At 30.7% G+C, this 21,790-nt stretch overlaps 1 protein-coding gene across 3 annotated transcripts in view; it reads right to left on the reverse strand.

Moving 5' to 3' along the window:
- Positions 1-21,790, reverse strand: part of LOC143249725 (neuronal acetylcholine receptor subunit alpha-7-like) — a 128,658-nt gene that overhangs the window by 89,388 nt on the left and 17,480 nt on the right. The gene's annotated exons all lie outside the window — the stretch shown is intronic.

Genomic DNA, 21,790 nt, shown 5'->3' on the forward strand with positions numbered 1-21,790 from the left:
CCAAGTTTATCAGGTGGCATTACAATAATGTCGTTCTCTAATAGTCCACAAGAAATAAATCAGTTCATGCTTTTAATGAAAATAAAAATATTAAAAATAACCAAGTTGCATTAGTGTTTTACAAGTATTGTCCCAAATATTAACTGTTTATTTCTATCCTTGTCTAGTAGTAGGTTTATCAGTCGGTCACTGACATTGCTTTGTAAAAGAGCACCAAATAATCAAAATATTATTTGAAACCCACATTCTAAATCTAAACTTCCCTCATACTTCAAAATAGCTTCCCAGTTACTTTGCATATTTCAAAAGTCACATTACAGGTGAAATTACTATTGTATTATGTATGAACCATTATAGTAATTCATAATAATGATTGCCTGTTTATTATTCCTTATTATTTTTCAACTAGTATAAAAGCCCGTCAAATTATGAGAAATCAGTGATGAATGACTAACGAAAATTATAGAATTTAACTTAACTAATTTGTCTATACCTCCAGACAAATGCACCAACTTTTCACTACTTATTTCAACAGACTCGAAGTAATCCTTTAATCACAACATTTTTTAGAAAAAAAACAACACGTAAAAATGAAATGTTATTGTAAACAAAAGTACGTGTGCACTCTGAACGATACTTAAGTAGCTCTCTTGAGCCTTTTTACTGTATTTAAAGTGAAGAAGTAGAAAACATAGTGCGAATACTTCGCCACAAATTTTCAACTCTTTCGACTGTGGAAAAAATAAAAGATACTTGATAATTATAAACGTTTATTTTTCCTTATATTTCAAGACCAAGTAGGTAATACATTTGTTAAAATGCCAAAATAATATTCAGTAATTAATATTTAGTGACCACTTTAAACTTTTAAACACTTACTCTATAACCTTAGTAATAAGTAGGCTTGTTTTTAGTTCAATAAACGTTATAAATACATCAACGTAATGTAAGCCTTAGCAGAAATACTACTTGGTAAATTTTATTTTGCTTTTGGCTAGAACTGAGCGTCATGAACTACTTAAACCGTTTTGCTGTTATACTACCTAAAGTTTTAAAAATGAAGATTAAAAACAAACCTTTCTAACAAATCAACATGAATATTGAGCATTCAACATAAACATCATAGTTGGCCTAAGAACAATCAGATAATATTTTTTATTTGCTAAGTGATCATGTAAGTTGTTGAACAGTACAAGAAAAAAACGAGTGTGGAATTGTTCTCGGCTGAATGACAAAACGAATAAACCTTTTATAGCAACAGCAAAAATGTCTGTGAGTGTTGTAACAAAACCTGTTTTATATTACTAAAAGCACCATTGCGAATTCTGTAGTATAGGTTTTAATTAGATTATTAGAAACTGTTAATTTTATTAGATATCTCCAGAAAATATAAAAATAAGACATATAGCCTAAATCGGAAAATGTAAGCGCCAAAAAAGTAACCAGAGAAGCTTGAGGTTTGAGACATAGTGTTGACATTAATTTCTCAAATGTAAATACTAATTTGACTAAATGTCTAAAATCTGTACTATTTAGAATAAAAAAATTTGGACTTGCAACTATGTTTCAAACCTGAAAACGGTTTGTTTACTTTTTTGGCAAGTACATTTTCCTTTGCAGCTGCTTGTCTTATTTTTATAGTTTCGATCACTGCCCTCTCTCCTCTTTAAATTAACACTTTTTACTAATATCTAGTGATTCGAATCACTAACATTACTGAGTAGTATTGTAAATTATATTGTATCCGTTAAGTTTTAGTCTCTGAACCAGTTCAGAAACGAACGTTAGAAAAGAAATTCCCAAACTTGGTTGTTTTTGGAATTTCGCACAAAGCTACTCGAGGGCTATCTGTGCTAGCCGTCCCTAATTTAGCAGTGTAAGACTAGAGGGAAGGCAGCTAGTCATCACCACCCACCACCAACTCTTGGGCTACTCTTTTACCAACGAATAGTGGGATTGACCGTAACATTATAACGTCCTCACGGCTGGGAGGGCGAGCATGTTTGGCGCGACTCGGGCGCGAACCCGCGACCCGCAGATTACGAAGCGCACGCCTTAACGCACTAGGCCATGCCGGGCCCCCCCAAACTTGGATTACAGCTTGTAGAATGAAAATTATTTTAGAGAAGCTGAAAGGTGTGGATGATCTCAAAAGAGAAAGAAAAGAATAAATGGCAACTTTATTAGATATTTCTTACTATACATATTCTTTAAGGGTAAGGCTAAGATAAAAAAATTGCTGTCTTATTCATTGTTGATGGTTCTTATTTAGAAGCATGTGATTCAAGCATAAATATGACGTTGTGGAGTGCTTAACTGAGTGAACGATTGTTGTGTGATTATTTATTCAGAATAGAAAAACAGAGCTTAACGCAGCTACACATTACTCTGTATCACTCTGTGGATACACATTATGTATATCACTCTGTGGATACACATTATGTATATCACTCTGTGAATGCCTAGTTTCTGAACAGGTTATTTATATTTTTATTTCGATGGTTTTCATATATTGTCGGAGTGGTTCAAGAGTGATCTTGTTACAGTGCCGCCTAGTGATAAAATTCGAGAGTAATATTGCAGTTTTTCGCATTTTATTCTGTGTTTTTGACATTCATTAGAGAGAAATACTAAAACGTTAAAATTTAGATAGGACGGAGACTAAGTCACATATATCATAATGAAGAGCAAGAAACGTCTGGGACTGTGAAAATATATATGCAATTGCCTTTATATATTGTGATAAGGCAAATGTAGATATGTGACAAGTGATAAATATTTACTTAGATGTAGCTATATATTTGAAATTATAGTCCAAAATAATTATTCGTGAATAGCTAAAGAGGAGCAATATGAAGTTTCAAAAAAATGTTCCACAATTGGAAATACTTTGGCTGAACACACAAATGATTATTTATTATAATGGAATTTACATACAGATTGTTTAGGGACTGTCTCATCCATAAATAAAAATTTATAGGACGGTTACGAATCATTTACATTAATTTGGTTTTGGTTAGGTTTGTTTAGAATTAAGCTATCTGTGCTTTGCCAACCACGGGTATCGAAACCCGGTTTCTCGCAGAGTGAATCCGTAGATATACCGCTGTGCTACTGGAAGAAACGTAGGTAGAAGACAAGCGTATATATATATATATTTATAAATGAATATTTACATAAAGCCGTATGTTCCACACTGTTAGAAACGGAAAAGTATTATATACATAGAACTACTGCAAAAACTGTGAAAATCTACCGAAGTTTTGCCTTAGGAATAGTTCATTGTAGAACGTCAATGTGGAGATAATTTATTGATTTTTTTACAGGCCATTATTTTACAGTGAACACAGTTTATTTTCAGTGTTTAAGTGGAAAAACTACTTCTAGATATTCCATCATTAAAATACATTAAAAATTTACTGTCATAGTTTAATACCGTTATAGTATTACAGTTTATTGTCTGTTTTTATTCCATCTATACAGTTTATAAATTGGTATGGCCAGGTAGTTAGGACATTCGACTCGTACTCTGCGGGTGGAGGGTTCGAAACCCTGTCACACCAAACATGCTCGCCCTTTCAGCCATGGGAGAGTTATAATGTGACTTTCAATTTTACTATTCGTTGGCAAAAGAGTAGCCCAAAAGTTCGGGGTGGGTGGTGATGACTAGCTGTCTTCCCTTTAGACTTACAGTGCTAAATTAAGGACGTCTAGCCCTGATAGCCCTCGTGTAGTTTTGAGTGAAATTTAAAACAAACAAACAAACATATTCATGGCTTTGTGATGTATATCTATCTTTAACTGGGTGATATGATTATATTGTTTCTATCTTAGAAATCTTATATACAAGGTAAGAAAATATATAACTATCAGAAATTAATTTCTGTTCTAAATACAGAGAAAGCTTATTCTTACAGGTTTATTTAACGAAATTAATGCAACTGAATGTGATAAGAGAAGGTAATTTGTTACTTTTAATTACGGTTAGAAATTTTGCGTCATCTTCTATAAAAACAACTACACGCTTGCTGTTTTAGCCCAAAGTACACAGGGGTTATCTGTTATTTCCATAACGGGAAATTAAATCTTGGACCTTAGCATTATAAGTCCATATACTCATCCATGATCTACCAAGGGGATGGATGACAAATAAAGTACTTTGCTCTAAATCCCAGTTTTATTGATCGCGTAAGTAATCTTTTGCACGTTATTCAACTATTCATGTATGTGAAGGAAATTTAAAGTTGAAAAATACATATTTAAAAAAATGGCAATGAAACATTACTTATTAGAAAGCATAAAAAGTTTAAAATTACGTCTTAGTATATTAATACATGTGTTTGATAGAAACGAAAATCTACTAATGTTAACAATAAAATAAATCATGTTCGCAAACTGTATTTCTTGTGATGCTTAGTTTTGTTAATTAGTTTCATAAAATTAATTAATTGATAGAAATGTGCATAGTAAAGACAATCGACGAAAGTTCCAAACCTAATGTACAGAAACTTTCAGTTTCATGAATATTACAACGTTATTAAACTGTGATATTTTGTAGAAATAGATTATTATGAAAGATACCAAGGTGATAATTTAACATAATTTATAAAATCAGTAGGTATAAAGAAAAGTTCAAATCTACAAAAACTAAATTAAGTAGCGATCAAAACAAATGAACAAATTATAAAACTCATCAAAGTTTCTTAAAGCGTCAATTAGAAGACCATAAAAGACAATTAAATTCATTTAACATTGATTATTACAACATCAAATACAAGTTGTATTAAATGTATGGACGAGAGTAAATGTTTTTGTAGTGAATGAAGAGCACAACGTTAACCAGAATACAGTAAAAGTGAGCAGACGAAGAAAATAAAATATATAGAGTACTAAAAGTAAATAGCAATTACTGTAAATGCCAATAACATTTTATTTTTTCAACTAATGTTTCCTGTAAGTTTGATGTATTATCCAAATTATAAATAAGCGATAATAAAAGCTATCAAATATGATTAAGAAAGAAATAACGAAAATAATATTATGTCTGGAAATAGTAAAGAAATAACGATTATTCTGAATAAAAGTAAACATCTGACATCTTAAACTCCAATCAGTTACATTTCGGTCTATCTGACTATTTCTTTTAAAATTTTTCGTTGACTGTTTCAAAAAATCTTCAAAATTATCCAAAATATTATGTTTAATAATAACGAAACAATTGATATTTATTAATTAGTGAAGTCTATGATATTTTTACGGACACAAATTTTTATATTTACTGTACAAATTTTAAGGTATGATATGGGATATAAAGTTATTAAATGGCCTACATATATGTATAGATATGTGTAATACAATCTAACATTTTAAAATAATTCAAACATTATCTAACAATATGTATGACTTTATATTAAGAAAATACAAATTTTATGTAAGACAGCATTCTATCCAATATTTAAAATTAGACACATTATGCAATGTATTATTGTTCATGCCCTGTGACTTTGACAGAAATTTTATTCCACAAACTCCAATTAGTCTGAGCTTGGCAGTTTATATTTAGAAATATCCAGTTTGTTGTGTGAATGATCGGATGATTTATTATTTAATAAATAGGATACTGAAATGAATAGAAATAAGCGTACAGTACAGGAAGATAGAGGGAGACTAACAGAAGCTAATGCGACCATTTTGTCGGGAAGATATATTGGTGACTAAAGGATATAACTAATGAACCTGCGTTTTTCCTTCTTGTATATGATACAAAAGAAATATATTTAAGTTTATTAAGCATGCTAGTTATATTCGCCGTGAAATTTCTGTTAACTATTAAAAGAAACGTCGAATGGTTTGATCCAGCGTCATACAATGGAATGTGCTTAGAAACATTGGATAATCTAAGTACAAAAATCATTTGTCATTAATGAAAAGGATATAACCTACAATGCTTAGTTTAATAATAAAGATATTTTGGAATTTAAATTTTGCAATAATAGCATTGACGAATGAAAGTAAGTAGGAAGTTTATATATTAATCCTTTTAAATGATGTGAATACATATAAGTCTGCATCTGTGTTATGGTACATAGTTTTGATAGCAATATATCTTAGAATTGGAACGATCAAATAAATTATTGAATACAATTTAAATGTTAATAAGTTTCAAAAGCTATCTTTATTTTGACTCAAGAAAATTCAATAACATGAAAAAATGCTTAGAAATAGTTGGCTTAGTATTAATTGTTAATAATATAACATAAATGATATATTAGTAGGTTTAGCACTAAGTGTTTATAATAGAACATAAATGTGGTATTAGTTGGTTTAGTACTATATATTAATAACAGAACAGTAATGTGGTAGTTGTTGGCTTAGTATTTAATGTTAATAATATAACAAAAATGTGGTTCCCGTTAAGTTTCTAATAACACAAATCTAAAAGTTGCATACTAAACATCAAATAACAATTTAATAAGGTGTTATGATGAACAAATTTTCTTTTATTATACGTGCACATTCGAATATTACGAAACGTCATTTCACAAACTATCAACAAGAAAGAACACAATTATTATAAAATATTTAATGAAATGATTTAGATCCTTGCTCAAGGATGTGTCGAAACTATATGACAATGCTATAAGGAATAAAGTACTTGTTGATACATATGTATGTGTTACAAGTGTGATATATTTATTTGAAAGTGCAACATAAACGCTGCACCGTACTTGGATTTTGCTAAGAAATTCAAGTCACTAGTGTAAAATTATTAAAATCAAAATTATGATATTTGTGAATGAAATGTATTAAAACATTAAAATGGTTACTAAGACGAGCATTACAATAAAATGGTCATTAATTGTGAATATTAAGATATTAAAGAAATCTGCAGATGACAGTTACGTGATTTCTTAAGGAACATATAAGAAGAATAGAACAAGGTTATTTACAGAAAACATTTTAAGTTGTTCAAACATACCTCTTATGTTCATTTTTACATAATTATGACATTTTCTCATTATGCTCATATAATTTTCTTGCTCTTTGAACCATGTGTTTAAATTATTTCTCAAATTGCATTTTCTAAACATTTTGATCTATGGATACGTAAACGGCTAAATCGAATACTCAACACTAGATCCACAGTTTATTTTCACAGTTATCATATTTTTATTGACCTGAAATTAGAGTCAATGAAGTAGATATTTTTGTCTATATTGATGTGAAAAACGCTTGAACCGAATTCTGATCAGTTACATTATTAGTGCTCTTTTATTCTCTGTAATTATTACTTGAAATTTTTATGGAACAGATGAATGTTTTTGGGTTCATATTGCTATAAATATATATTAAACTCAAAAACGAATGTATTTAATATCATGGAACCTTATAGCTACAACTCAGATATTTCTATAATATGATAACTAGTGAATAACATTCTTTATGCACAAGAGATTCATATCATACAATGTTAGACAAGCCAATTATATTAACAGCTATATCTTTTCTACCCATTTATAGCTGCCTACAGTCATTATAGAAATAACTGACATTAGGAGGTAACTCTTTATGTAGTATGGTTATTTTCCGCAAAACTAAGTGAAATTAATCTAGGTAATTTTTTATTAAGGTAGTCATGTTTTTGGTAAGATATTAAAATTCAACAGAAAATAAAAGCAAAAAAAAATTCAATTTCAAGTGATAGTGTTGGTTATGTGGACAGCTTACCCAAACAGTTGTGTAAGAGTGTGAGAACACAATTTTATCTGAGAAATACATCTACGGTTTGTCTTCATAATATAGTTTACTCTGCATATTTTGTCGTGTTTTTCTCTTGAAGATTTTAATTACATTTTCAGTTTATATATATATATACTAGAATACTCAGTATTATGCTGATGAATGACCTTGAGTAACCAGAAGATTTAATAACATATACCTTCTGATAATCATTTTCACTTGATATAAAAACTCAAGCTCGCAACAAAAATATGTTTTCTTTATTGACATATTCATGAGCTTATAGTTACAATGTTTTCAGAAAAATACACCAAATGTGTGACAATCAGTCAGCTGCTTGGAGTCACATTTTTGCTTTAAATTAAACGTTACGGAAATGTAACTACAAATTTATATTATATATATATTGTAATTTGATCGTAGAAGTTATATACACATTTACATGTAACAAATTTAAAACTGCCAAATTAGATTATCCATTAAATAATTTTATTTGTTAACTACTTTTTGGTTATTTGTTCACTTTCACATTTCAAAATTTACAATTATATCTTTCATCTAAAGTGAATATTATTTGTTTGTGATTAACTTAGTGCCTATTGTTCTAAACTTGGCTTAGAAATGAGGTCCGAACCTGCGGTATGGCACAAAACTAGTTCTGCAATTTCAACTGTGATATTTGATCCAGCTATTTTGTTGACGTCGATGTTGCTCACTGGTTATCCTGTCTTCAGCAGCTCAAAAGTTAGGGTTAGCAATGCCTTAATATTGGAATATGTGACTTATCCTTTTAACTCATAAGTTGCATCATTTGCTGTTTGGGTTGAATATAACAAATGTCATTTGCATCTATTTTTAATCATTATTATTATTTGCTCTTGAAACGGACTAGATTACTGAAAGTTAAGAGAAAAAAAGGGGAACATTTTTTTTGGAACGGAGAAAAAGAGTGTTATGGCATTGTTGGTTGTGCTAAGACTAACTTAAACTTTAAGATGATATTTCAATTTTGTATTTTTAAAACCAATTAACTATTTGAAATCGTTGAATTAAGCACAAAGCTATACAATGGGCTATCTGTGCTCTGATCCCACGGGTATCGAAAGCCGGTTTTTAGGGTTGGAAGTCCGCAGACATACTGCTGAGCCACTGGGGAGGGACTGGGGGTACCCTATAAGCCGTAAGTATATTTTTAATATCTTGATGGTTTTTGTAGAATTTCTAAAATTTAAATGAAACGTTGAAATCGACTTAACGAAGTTTTTTTGGAATCTCTAAAAGTTAAGCGAAATTCAGAAATCGATTTACTGTTCGAAATAAAATATAAACTGCAATCATCTTATTTCTGTAGGTAGTTCGTGAAGTTTATCACACCTACTTAACTGATTACACAGTTATGTTTATTCGACAACTGAGATTTTACGTGAACCTGTTACTAAACTTTACGGTCGAAAATATCGCTAAACGCCAATTAATGAATTATCCGTTATTGTCATTATAAAGTTTTATTTTATGAATTTACTCTGACTTAGTTAGCACAAAATACTAAATTAGCAATATTATATTTGCATACATATATTACAAAGGTACTAAAGCTATATGCCGTCATCGTTAATTTTGAAATTCTGACCAGAGGGAAAGCAGCTAATCAGCATCACTTTACCACTCCTCCGATATGTCTCGAGATTGACTGTTGCTCTTATAACGCATTCTTTCTTGCGGTATCCCATGCATGTTAGCTTAATTAATTGCTGGATTAAACATAATTACATACATGTATATATTATATCATTTAATATGATTTTATACACATAGTATATTATTAGAGTATATTGCCAATGTTTTCCTTTGGAAACCAATTGATATCCGACTTCATATAGATAACCAATTTTTTTTCTTTCAACTTGGTCAGTATGAGTGTAATTTAATGAATATTATTTACAATGAATACGCATTATCAAACTTTTATTTTTTGAACACGAATAACTTTACTTTGAATATTTGGTGTGAAAGCTTAATTTTATTCTCTTCTTTCAAACTTATCATAATTGACAATGGATACTTCATCAATAACCTTTAAAGTAAGATTCATGATATTTTTTGTAACCACAGTATCATTCGAATGTAAACAATCACTTTTGAAATGCTTATTCTGAGTAATCCGTGATTTATATACAAAATTTAATGTTCGGAGCTTTAGCACCATCACACTGAATTTTACAGAAAATTATTATATCTTGGGTGAATGTTATTGAAGAAACAAATGCATATTTGTATCTCCTTTTATTTATTTGGCATTTGAAAATAAAAGTTAAGATTAAAAGCAGATTCAAAACTTCTATCTATCTAGTAGTTTAATAACTTTTGATTAATATTAAATTTGGAAGACATTTATTATAAAAGAGTCCTATAATATTGCTAAGCTGTTTAATAAAAAGAAAGACAGCGTATTCTACAGTAAAAAGTTATATACTATGTGAGTAATTTACTTTCGTATATGTCGTTTAATATCGATGTTCCTTTAAGTTATATTTATATTTAGAAATGTAGATATTTTTACTGTTAAATCTGTATTCACTACTTTAGTATTCTTACTAAACAATCGGAGTTGAGTGATAAAGATAAGTTAAAGATATTAATCCTAGTTAAATCCCAAACAAATTGAGCTTGGACAAGCTCGTATCAAAACGGAGAAACAGTGAGCTCGTATCGAAAAAGAAAAAGAGTAAACTTTCATCAAAGCTAAAAAAGAACAAGCTCGTATCAAAGTTGAAAGAGAAGGTAAACGTCTGTCGAACGAAAAATAAATTAAAATGAAAGAAATTAGACTCACCTTCGAGCAACTACCAGAAAATATTACATTGAACTTAATTGATATATTGATATATATATATATAATATTTTAATAAATATTGTCAAATGGCCAGGTGTTTAAGGCACTTGAGGGTCGCGGGTTCGAATCTTCGTCACACCAAACATGTTTACCTTTTCAGTCGTGGGGCGTTATAATGTGCGGTCAATCCCATTATTCGTTGGTAAAAGAGTATCCCAAACAGTTGGCGGTGGGTGATGATAACTAGCTGCCTTTCCTTTAATCTTACACTGCCAAATTAGAGACGGCTAGCGCAGATAGCTCTCGTGTAGCTTTGCGTGAAATTAAAAAACAAGCATAACGAGCATAATTAAGCAAATTGCATCGATATCAACTCAAGATCAATTTTCTCAAAGAAAGCCTTCGATAAGATACCAAGGAAGTTCCAGACCAGATGAAAGACTCAGTATTGTTTCTACATTTGTAAAACTTTTGTCCATAAATTATTATTGGTAATCACCATTATTGTATATTGTGTTCTTGTATGCATATTAAAATATATTTATGTTAGAAAAAACTTTGTGAATTAGTCTTGTTGGCAAATATCGTAAATCGGATACATATCGACATTTATGTAACATCTAAGTTTATAGGCTATTTGAAATTGTGATATATAACAAATTTCATTTTATTAACGAGAGATGTTTATTATTAAAACTTTATTGGTTACAAATTCAATTCTGAAAGGAAATGCAATACACAAAAATAAACACTATATTAACGTTTTTGTTTGAATTATGCTAAATAATCAGAAATACATTGTATAATAATTAATTAAGTAAGCATAAAGATGTCGAAACGGAGGCTATTTGTTATTTCGAGAGTAATAAGAGCAGGTACGTTCTCAGAATATATGGTATACAGATGACTGAGTTTTTTTATATTAAATTAACTTTTAATATGGAAATTATAAAGTAACATGAAAAACACAGTTAATATAAAATCGTGACAATGGAAAAGAATGTTTTGATATTGTATGTAGTTATGTGATGCCACCTACAATTGATCGCTGTTGTGAAGGATGTTTAACAGCCTATTCCAAAAAAAAATATTCAAGTAGGAGCTCTTACAAAAAAACTGTCCACCTGCCCAAGGCAACAGTGCCTCACAAAATTAAGAATTTTCATTTGGAAAAGCGACACAATTACATATAAACAACTTATTTCTACAACGTATTTGTTCAACAATCACATACTTCAAACAGCCAGAGAATGAAATGTTTATCCATGCTATTTCCATAATAAGTCATAACTATGAAATCATTGGAAGCAAAGCGTATGGATTTCTGCGCGATCGGATTGTTGAAAAGGGCGTCTTCGTACACTAAATGCAGTAGGGGTATACATTGAAGAAAACCTTACGACGGAATGGAAAGTAGGCTGCTTAGCTTTTGTTAAGAGCATGATCAAATTGTAAATTTTAAATATTTTTTTATTATTTTATATTTTGTTTTGTTTTGTATTTCATGTCGGTAGCTACATAAAATAATGCATTTTCTCTTAGTATTTGATTGTATTCACGAGTACATAAATTTGGTATGTTATCTTTTCATAATTTTTTTCTTTTCAAACATGCCTTACATTAGGCCTAGATTGTTCTGTTGTTCCTATATTTATCAGTTGTATTTTCTGAAAGAGCTTAAAACTGAAAGACAAAATATGAAAACTGTAACATAACATTGTATCTTGGTTGCATTTTAGGTATATTGTTAACATTATTTTTCAACCAATTTTCTAAGTTTTTGACACTGCTTAACTAATATATCTCACAAAATTTGCGTACTCTCAAAATACGCTCATTCATTTGAAAAATTCATTGAAATTTTAAATTATAAATTTATAATTTCCCAATTCGAATAATCGAAATCACTTATGCCAGAATGCATTTTGCTGATATTTCAATATTACACGAGTTCATTACAAGAGCTCATAAAGCAAGTGTCAGTGTTTTGCAAATGAGGTTTTGCCGCTGTATTTTGAACAAATACATATGTCGAATTCCCGTCACATCAAACATGCTCTCGCTTTCAGCCGTGAGGATGATATAATGTGACGGTTAATCCCACTATTCGTTCGTAAAAGAGTAGCCCAAATTTGTGTGTTTATAGTTTTTCCAGTTCCTGAATCAAGCTAACCATCCCTGAAGAAGAATATATGTTAATTGTTCTGGTCACACATCGTATTTCAAGTTACTTAAAGATATCTTTGAAGTCTTGACAGATGCCAAGACAACTTTCTACCAATGAGTTGTGAGTTTTCAGCCAATTATACTCAGTTGTGTTAGATGACTGTGACTAATGAATAGAGCATGTTTTGAGGTACGTTCTCTTAACTGTGGTCCGGCATGGTCAGATGGTTAAGATACTCGACTAGTACGTAATCCCCCTCACATCAAACATACTTGACCTTTCAGCGTGGGGCGTTATAATGTGACGGTCAATCCCACTATTCATTGATAAAAGAGTAGCCCAAGAGCTGGCGGTGGGTGTTGATGACTAGCTGCCTTCCCTCTAGTCTTACATCGCTAAATTAGGGACGGATAGCGCAAATAGCTCTCGTGTAGCTTTGCGCGAAATAAAACAAACAAACAAACAAACGTACAAACACATACATGTGTATTTTAAATGTCTTTGTGAAAAGTTCCACAACTGCCGCTTATGGGATTAAAAGATTTACTATGATGTTTACGACATTATCACGTATACATATTACATATTTAATTATTTAGTTCATTTTACTTTCTTTATTAATATGAATAGTTAGTTTGTTTAAGTGTAAAGATTCAGAATGGTAAGTTACCACTGTGTGTCTGCTGTTGCCAGGGGGCATTTTGATTTATTGAGGATATAATGCATACTTGTAGAATGTCAGTTGCCTATTTGATACTATGGCGGGTATTACATTTCTCTAATTATTGTAAGCTATGTAACAGCTAATTATATAGTGTTGCATTACGTCATTAGGGTCTGTTAGTCCCCGGTGGATCAGCTGTTCCTTTATCGACTTATAATGCTAAAATTCGGGATTCGAGAGCAAATACCTCATATTTGCGCAAAAACAAATCAACAGTAAAGTAAATTACCTATTAATACTTTTGCGGACATTTCTACAGCTATTAAATCGACTTAGTTGTTTGATCCTTTATGTGTATTAATATACCTTACATCTTTCTAGTTCTTAAGGTTTGAATGGAGATTTTTATTACTTGAACATTACAAATATATAGGTGTGATGAAACCACGCTTTCAAATCAGTCTACGTTTCGTTAGCTTTCTTAAGTTATTAAAAGGTAATTTACCTGTACAGAATTATCATTGTGAAGTTATTCATTATTCCTTGGTTTTGGTGTATGTAATTATTGTATTCTTAATTATTAATTAGTATTGACATCAAAATGTGCTTTCTTTATTTTCACTTTGAAGTATAGTACCATGCATTAAAGTTCCTATTCTTAAGAAATTCTTACGTTCAGGTTATTAAGTACAGGTTATGTAACTTTTCAATCTCGTTTGTTGTTGGCGCCACTTTCCCTAGTCGTGCATGCCTGAATGCCTTTAACACCAAAAACTGGGTTTTGATATACATAGTGGACACAGCACAAATATTCCATTGTGATGCTTTGTGCTTAAGAGACAAATTACCCTGCGCAAATCAAATGTATGTACGATTTTGTAAACTTCTTATCATCAACAAAAGCAATTTAAAAATATATTTGTGAATACCACACAATGGTTTGAAGTTTTCACATGGTAATTATCGTAGTTTTTGTTGCTATTTTTTTCTTATTAAAACTTATTTTAATTTTAGGTGTGACGAAACTACTCTTTCAAATCATTTTATGTTTCGTTGTTAAGATGTTAAAAGGTAACTTACACATACTGCAAATAAAAAAGACAAAAATGACAAATTAACTTTCATTTGAAATAAACGGAGTTAACAGAAAACTGTTACAAAATTCATATTTTAGGTTTCATTTCAATATTACTAAAAACCCACATATACTCCCAAATCGCCAGGTCATACTGTGACCTGCATTATATTAAATTTACCGGTTGAGTACGTTATATTAAGATGATTTTCGAGATTCTCTAGGATATTACGACCCATGTTGCCACGTACAGTCATCATCTATCGGACTTTAGTGTAGTAACAGTCATGGTGGTAGTTTTCATGGTAAAAGGATTTACTATAAGACTATCATGTCTAAGGCACACCAGTCATTTCTGTTTGTTTTTCACAAATCATTTAATGTACGAATACGATATTTTTCAGTTGCCATTTTAGCAGTTTGATCACACAGAAACATAAACACTGTGTATGGCGACTTGAATGATATGTCTTTGTATGAAATAACATGAATACCTGTTACATTATCTAGCTACTTGAGTTATGCAATAGTTGCGGAAATATCAGTAAGTAATGTGTATTAATGTCATGTGTGCAGCTTCTTCTGACGGATTTTATTTTTAATTTTGATTATATTGGTCAATATTTCCTGAAATACGTGGATGACTTTTACCCCAGAATTTTGTGTTCATCAAAGCTGTTACAAAATGCTGCACTTTAGATATAATATCTAGAGTACAACATTCTGCAGATCCCTTTCTGGATAGTCGTCATACCCGATGTTGATCTTTATTCCTTTGTTTTCTAGTGTCGTTAATTACAAAAGAATATACGTGTCGTGAAAATTTCTAAATCTCCGTTTTGAGTTATACTTATTTTCTGAATGTTTGAATATTTGGTTTCAGAAAGGGTTGTTACATACTGTTCTCAAAAACGATCATAACCAATAATAAACCTAAACAATGCCAAAATGTAGTTTTCACCTTTTACTCCATAAATATTTTATATGGGATGTTTTATATCGAGTTCTCGAGTTCCATGCTCAATTTTCCTTAAAAGTATAACCTACTTAACCGTCTGAATAAACTCTAGTTTTATCCACAAGGAAAATGTATTTTGTTAGAGAAAATTTAGTAAAACATATTTTTGTATTATTTAGATGTATGAAAGATTTACACACACACATGTATATACATTACAGAATTTTCTATTTCTCTTTTCGCACCTTTGTATAAGTTTACACAATTTCACAACTTGATCTAATATCACTCTTTTAAATGTGTGTTTATGTTAATCTGTATAGTCTGTGTTTATGAGAAACGTGCTTTTTTCACTCTGGGCTTAATGTTACAAAGTATTTGCTACTTTAATACTTAAATATAATTTTGTATTCGACACAAGAAAAAGGCTTCCTTGTTTCAAAATTTTCTTGCTGAGCTGTACAAATGGTAATCTACGCATATCCTCCCTAGTTTAGAAACTATGTATTAGAATAAAAGTGGCTAATCAAGAGAAGCTATAAACAAGTTTTGTCTGACAAAATAGTAGGATTTAATCCCACTCTTACATCCTACCCATGTTTCTAAAGTAGAAGCTCAATTTTGTTGTGAGGTCAGCACTATTTCGGCGATTTTAGCAGAAGCCACCTGCTGTGAAAATAGGGATTCCCAATTCTTTGTTCTATATGATTACTTGTTGATGTGTTGCTAATCACTTCAGTTATTGTTTCTATATAATTGTTTGCCAGTGTGCCATGGGAGACATTTTTTACAGAAATATAGATCATCAGAGCTATTCAGATTTTGAATAGAATAATGCAAGAGAGAAGCAAGTAGCATCTCATTTTGATTTATTGAAGTCCGAATAGGAAGTCTGTGAATATTATGTCAGGTTAGGACTGCCATTTATACATCAGAGAATTTTAGAAATCATAAGAGTAATACCAATAGATTTTATATACATTCTAAAGTTGAATGGACGTGGTTTCCAATAAAGCAAGATTCTTTTACTCTCGTAGCTCTCCATTTTGCTTTATTAGCTAAATTTCAATGAATATAATATATTGTATGGTTTGGTATGTCCTGTAGGTTAGGGAGATGGACTTGCAATCTGAGGTTTGCTGGCTTTAATTTCTGTTGCCTTTACGTTCGTCATAGAAAAAGAAAGCTCACTACCAATGGATAGTATATGTACTCCAAAGTACAACTAGCGTGATTTTCAGAGAGCAGAAGTGTTGTTTTTAATCTTATAGATATCGATTTTTTTTTCATCAACTAAATTTCAGTAAAGTTAATATAATGTAGGGCATGACATGACTTGGCGATTAGGGAGCTAGATTTGAAACCTGCTTGTGGTGAGTTTGAATCCAGTCGACGAATATGCTCTCCCTTTCAGCTATGTGGGTGTTATAAGAGAACAGCCAGTTTTACTTTAGTTAGTAGAAAGTAATCCGAAAGTTGACGGTGGGTGTTGTTGTCTAGCTCCTTCTCTCTAGTCGTACAATTCTAAATAAGAGTGACTAGCGTAGATCGCCCTCAAGTACCTTTGCACAAAGTTCAGTAAACAAGTTAATGTAATGTATTTCATCAAATTTATTTGGCAATATTTCTAGAAAATTGTTTTCAAAGTTAATACAATAAAGGCTACTATTAATATTTGATAGCTATTAGCCTAAAAGGTTGAAATTCTAAAATTGGAAAACAATATAAAAGTAAAAACACTAAGAATTATTGAAAAAATCAACAGTAAGGAAATTTCTGATAAATAGCTCTCAAATCTCCCCAATTTAATTTATTTTACTCATTTTCTTTCTTCAATAATCTGTGAAGTATACGAAAAAACGAAAAATTCTTGTTTACTGCCTTTCCTTTATCCAAGTGGAAATTAAATTATTGTTCTCTCACACTGTGTAATAAATTAAAAAATGTTATCTCGCATAATATAATTATTTAGACTTTTTCATATGGTAAAAAAATCTACTGATATCATTTATATGATACACTGACTGATTTACGGGCTTCATTTTGTTTTCGTTTATAGTTAGAAAACCCACAAATAAGCAATATGTGAACATCTGTTATCACTTTGTTGCTCATATATTTTGGTGTGCAAAAGTTGAAATCTACTAAAATATGTGTGATTGTTTATTTTGAAAAAAAATAACATTTTGACACAATGATCCTTAGTTATCTTTCATAGTTATGAAGGATGGCCCTCCATCCATAGGTTCAAGGGTTTGTAGTTGAAGAAGAGTTTCAAACCAAAGCTTACCTAGAAAATTAGTGGTTGTTTCAATGAAAATGGTATATTAGAAAACAGAAACTAGAAAGTTATTAATTATGTTATAATATTTTAATTGAGATGTTTGTATTATTTGTTATATTGAGTTTTGTCGTGACATGAGGATGATATGTGATGACTAGAAAATTCTTAAACGTCAATATTCCAAAGATTTGGGGTAAAAATATTGTAATTATATAAAAAATACGACAAAGTTGTTGTTGATTAATTAATTTGTTATTGAGTTTGTTATATTCTTGTCAGTCAAGGTTTGTTTATAGATAGGAATGGAAATCCAACCAGTGACTGTTTAGTTTTTATTTGCAAATTAGTTTTATCATCTGGAACACTTGTAGAACTTACAGTAAAGGAAATATAATATATTCTTTATTTATATTATACTTTAAAGAATGAAAAGAAAAAAGTCTCTCTCAGGAATAAATTCTTACAAAATCGGCGTCAAAATTTGAGTTGTTTTAGTAAAAATAAAATAGGATCAAGAGCAGACTTTTAGATGACGACACATCCTTGAATAACATTGATAATTTGCTGAAACGATGGAAAGTACACTAAGAAATGTAAAAGAGAACGAGACAGGAAACTAAAAGAAGATGAAGAAGAAATAGACTAGAAATCAAAAGTAGAAATAAGAGCAAAAATAAACTTGAGAGAAGAAAAGATAAAAAACTACGGGAACGCTGCAGCAACAAAAGTAAAGATGAGTAAATAGTGAAATACAGAAAGACAAAACAAAGTACAAAATACATTTTCGAAATACGGAAATATTGCAACAGTCAAATAAAATCAGCAAGTTTTAAAAGAATGCCAGTAAGAGAATCAAACACCTGGAAAATTAATCTCTAAATATAAGTATCAATTTAGCTACCTACATCTAATTTCACATCTTTCTGAGAATTACAATTGTACCACCATTCATTGAGTATGGAGAGTAGAAAAAACTCACCTGGTTTACACATGGCACTGCTACAGGCATGCCAAGTAGGATTGTCAGACATTCTTGGACTTGGACTATTTCTGTTACATTATTATCTAATCCAGTTTCAGAAATTAGCTGGTCAATTGAACAATGCAAAACATTTGAGAAACAATAGATTATGACAGAAAATACCATTTGAGGTGGGTTAGGTTAAGTTTAACCTAACTTCTAAAGTGAAATAATGGAGTAATAAGCCTTTCATTTTGCTATATATTTAGAAGCACTAACTTTAACAACATTAAGCAGTCCTCTTGGTGAGAACCATAACAATTATAATTCAATGGTGACTACTTCATCAAAAAATTTAGGCTTAACATTAATCAGAACAACGTTCCCAAAATAAAATTTAAGAGCAAGGTGAATATGTGTGAAAAATGTGGAAAGGGTGGTCCAGGTATTTTACCCAAGTGCTAAACGTGAATTGATGGATTCATTGACACTTTATTAATTTATAAATGCCATAGTAGTTGAGGACATGCAAATAGGCTAAAGAAAAGTAAAGGTACTTCTTTAAAAAAGTAATTATTGTTGTTCATAGAATTGGAATCAGTTAAAGTCGGAGATAAACAACTAAAGGCACCATCCATAAATTACTACATCATCAAATCAAGAAGACTGTAGCATTGACTTCCTGTGATGTAAGTCTAGAGGACATCAGATGATTATTCAAAGAAGAATGTATACAGAATTATGGAAATAAGCTATACTTGAGCAAGTATTTGAATTGTATTGTGAAATAACACCGCAAAGAATTTATAGGAAATAAAAATTATCCCCAAAGATATAACAAAAATGGAATTGTTCTAAATTTACAAATGATAGACAGCAGCCAATACTCTGATGAATCAATGGATCTTAATAAACCACAACACAGTATCTCAAGAATGAGTCCCAAATAGATCAAATAAGCAAAATGATCACATGACATGATATAACAGGACTTAACTGGATTTAGGGGATGGAGCTGAGCTAAGATTAACACATATTTCGCAAATGAGATAAGAAATTCAATATTTTAATAATCCAAATTATTTGTTAATGATTATTTGATGTGAAATATGTTGACAGATACTAACTATTTGAATGGTTATATTCATTTAACCCACCTGTTTATGAAATTAGTAACTGTTTCCATAGATTGATAAGGAAGGAGAACTTAAACACACAGCAAGTGGGTCAAACGTTTCAGCCAAAGGTTGGAAACCACCAACTCTATAGGAAGCTTCTGCATGTGTAGGTAATTGACATTAGGTAGTAGTGCATAATGGTAATAAACTTCATATATAAACATAATATTAGGTTAGAATTACTGCAAACATCATCACAGTTTATAGTGAGGAAATTCCTATTGTATGTGAAAATTATATTATCAAATGTGGAACGTTCAGCAACAAAATGAGGGCAGTTATTATATAACAATAAGGGAAATACTCATACCAAGACTTATATCCAAACATTTCAGTATAATAGAACAAAGCATCCAACATGTCCTAAGAGATTTCTTGTTAAAAGAACTCTGATAGATCTGAAAAATAAGGATGCTTTCATTTGGGCCATAAATACAAGAACTCATGAAATCCAAATCATTTCTGGATGGAACATCAAGGTATGTAATCAAGCAAGTAGTACTTCCATATAAAAGAATATCAAAAGCTGTAATTTGTAAGATATCAGGCGCTAAACGGTTGCACCAAGGGAGCTTACCACCTTATTTACAGGAGTTACCTGACCGGAGATGTGGAGACCTCAAAATGATTAACGCTAAATATTAAATGAGTTTGTAACATAAGTTGAAGAACCTTCTATATAGGACCTTGTAATTTAGTATTTCATAATATTCTTGCTGGAGATCTAGCCCAGGTGTGTCAATTTACTAGAAAGCTTGGCACTGCAAAACAGGCCTAAACTCTCAACAAAATAAAGGGCATAAAAAATAGAAATAGCATGAAAATCAGATCCCGCAGCTTCACTTATTATACTTGTGAATGACAGATGGATCTACGATTTTTTATGTTGCCTACCAGTAAGTGAATGAAGTCACAAATAAGGAGGGATGTCCATTGATAAGAATTTAATCTATTTTGGATGCTGATTAAAGTGGTTTTAACATTGGATCTGAAGAGTGGATAGTGGAAAGTGCAAGTCAATGAGGTAGGGAGAGAAACAAACACAATTTATTATAGAGAATCAGTTGTAAAAATTTGTTAAATTACTATTTGGAATATGTAATGTACCATTTACACTTCAATGAATAATGGCGTTTATTTTTTTCTGTAGTATTTTGGAATGTAATACTCATTTATCTGAGTGACATAATCACACTTGGAAAGACCTCTGATGATTCGTTTAGAGGGCTGAGTAATGTAAAACAACAATTTCAGAAAGAGATCTTTACGCTAAACCAGAAAAGTTGTGAATTTCTTCATCAACAGGTCACTTCCCTTGGATATGCAGACAATGAAGAGATTCTATAGATCCAACCAAGACTGAACTTGTTCAAAACAACTTGACACTTAAATGAAGTAAGAGGATGTCTTGGAATGTGCTTTAATACCATTCAACAAGCTACAAAATACAAAATGACCACTACTTCTGTATTAGTAAACCAAACTCTTAAATATTCATTTATAATACAAACAGATGCTAATAATTTGGCAGTAAAAGCACTTTTATCACTAGTACAATATCGGATAGAACATGTGACAAGCAAGTGAGTACTGAAGAAAAGAGCTATTGTACAACTTGGAATGGACTACTAAGAGTTTTTCAAGCCCTGAGTGACATTTATCATTACTCAGATGGATAAAAGTTCACACTTCAGACAGATTACATACCAATAAGTTGGCTGATAGCAATATCTCTTAAGAAACTTTCGGAGTATAACGCTAATGTCTTGCATTGCGTAAGGAATCATGGAAATGCTGATGCATTATCCCAAAGTATTTGTATTTCTAAAATATGTAACCATAAAATAACAAACAAATAATAAAAGACAATCAAGCATAATCCAGTTTAAGAGATCAACAGATGAAGGAGAACTAATGTAGTTCAACTCTG

Source organism: Tachypleus tridentatus, chromosome 4 (genome assembly GCF_004210375.1).
Source record: "Tachypleus tridentatus isolate NWPU-2018 chromosome 4, ASM421037v1, whole genome shotgun sequence".
Taxonomy (NCBI): Eukaryota; Metazoa; Arthropoda; class Merostomata; order Xiphosura; family Limulidae; genus Tachypleus; species Tachypleus tridentatus.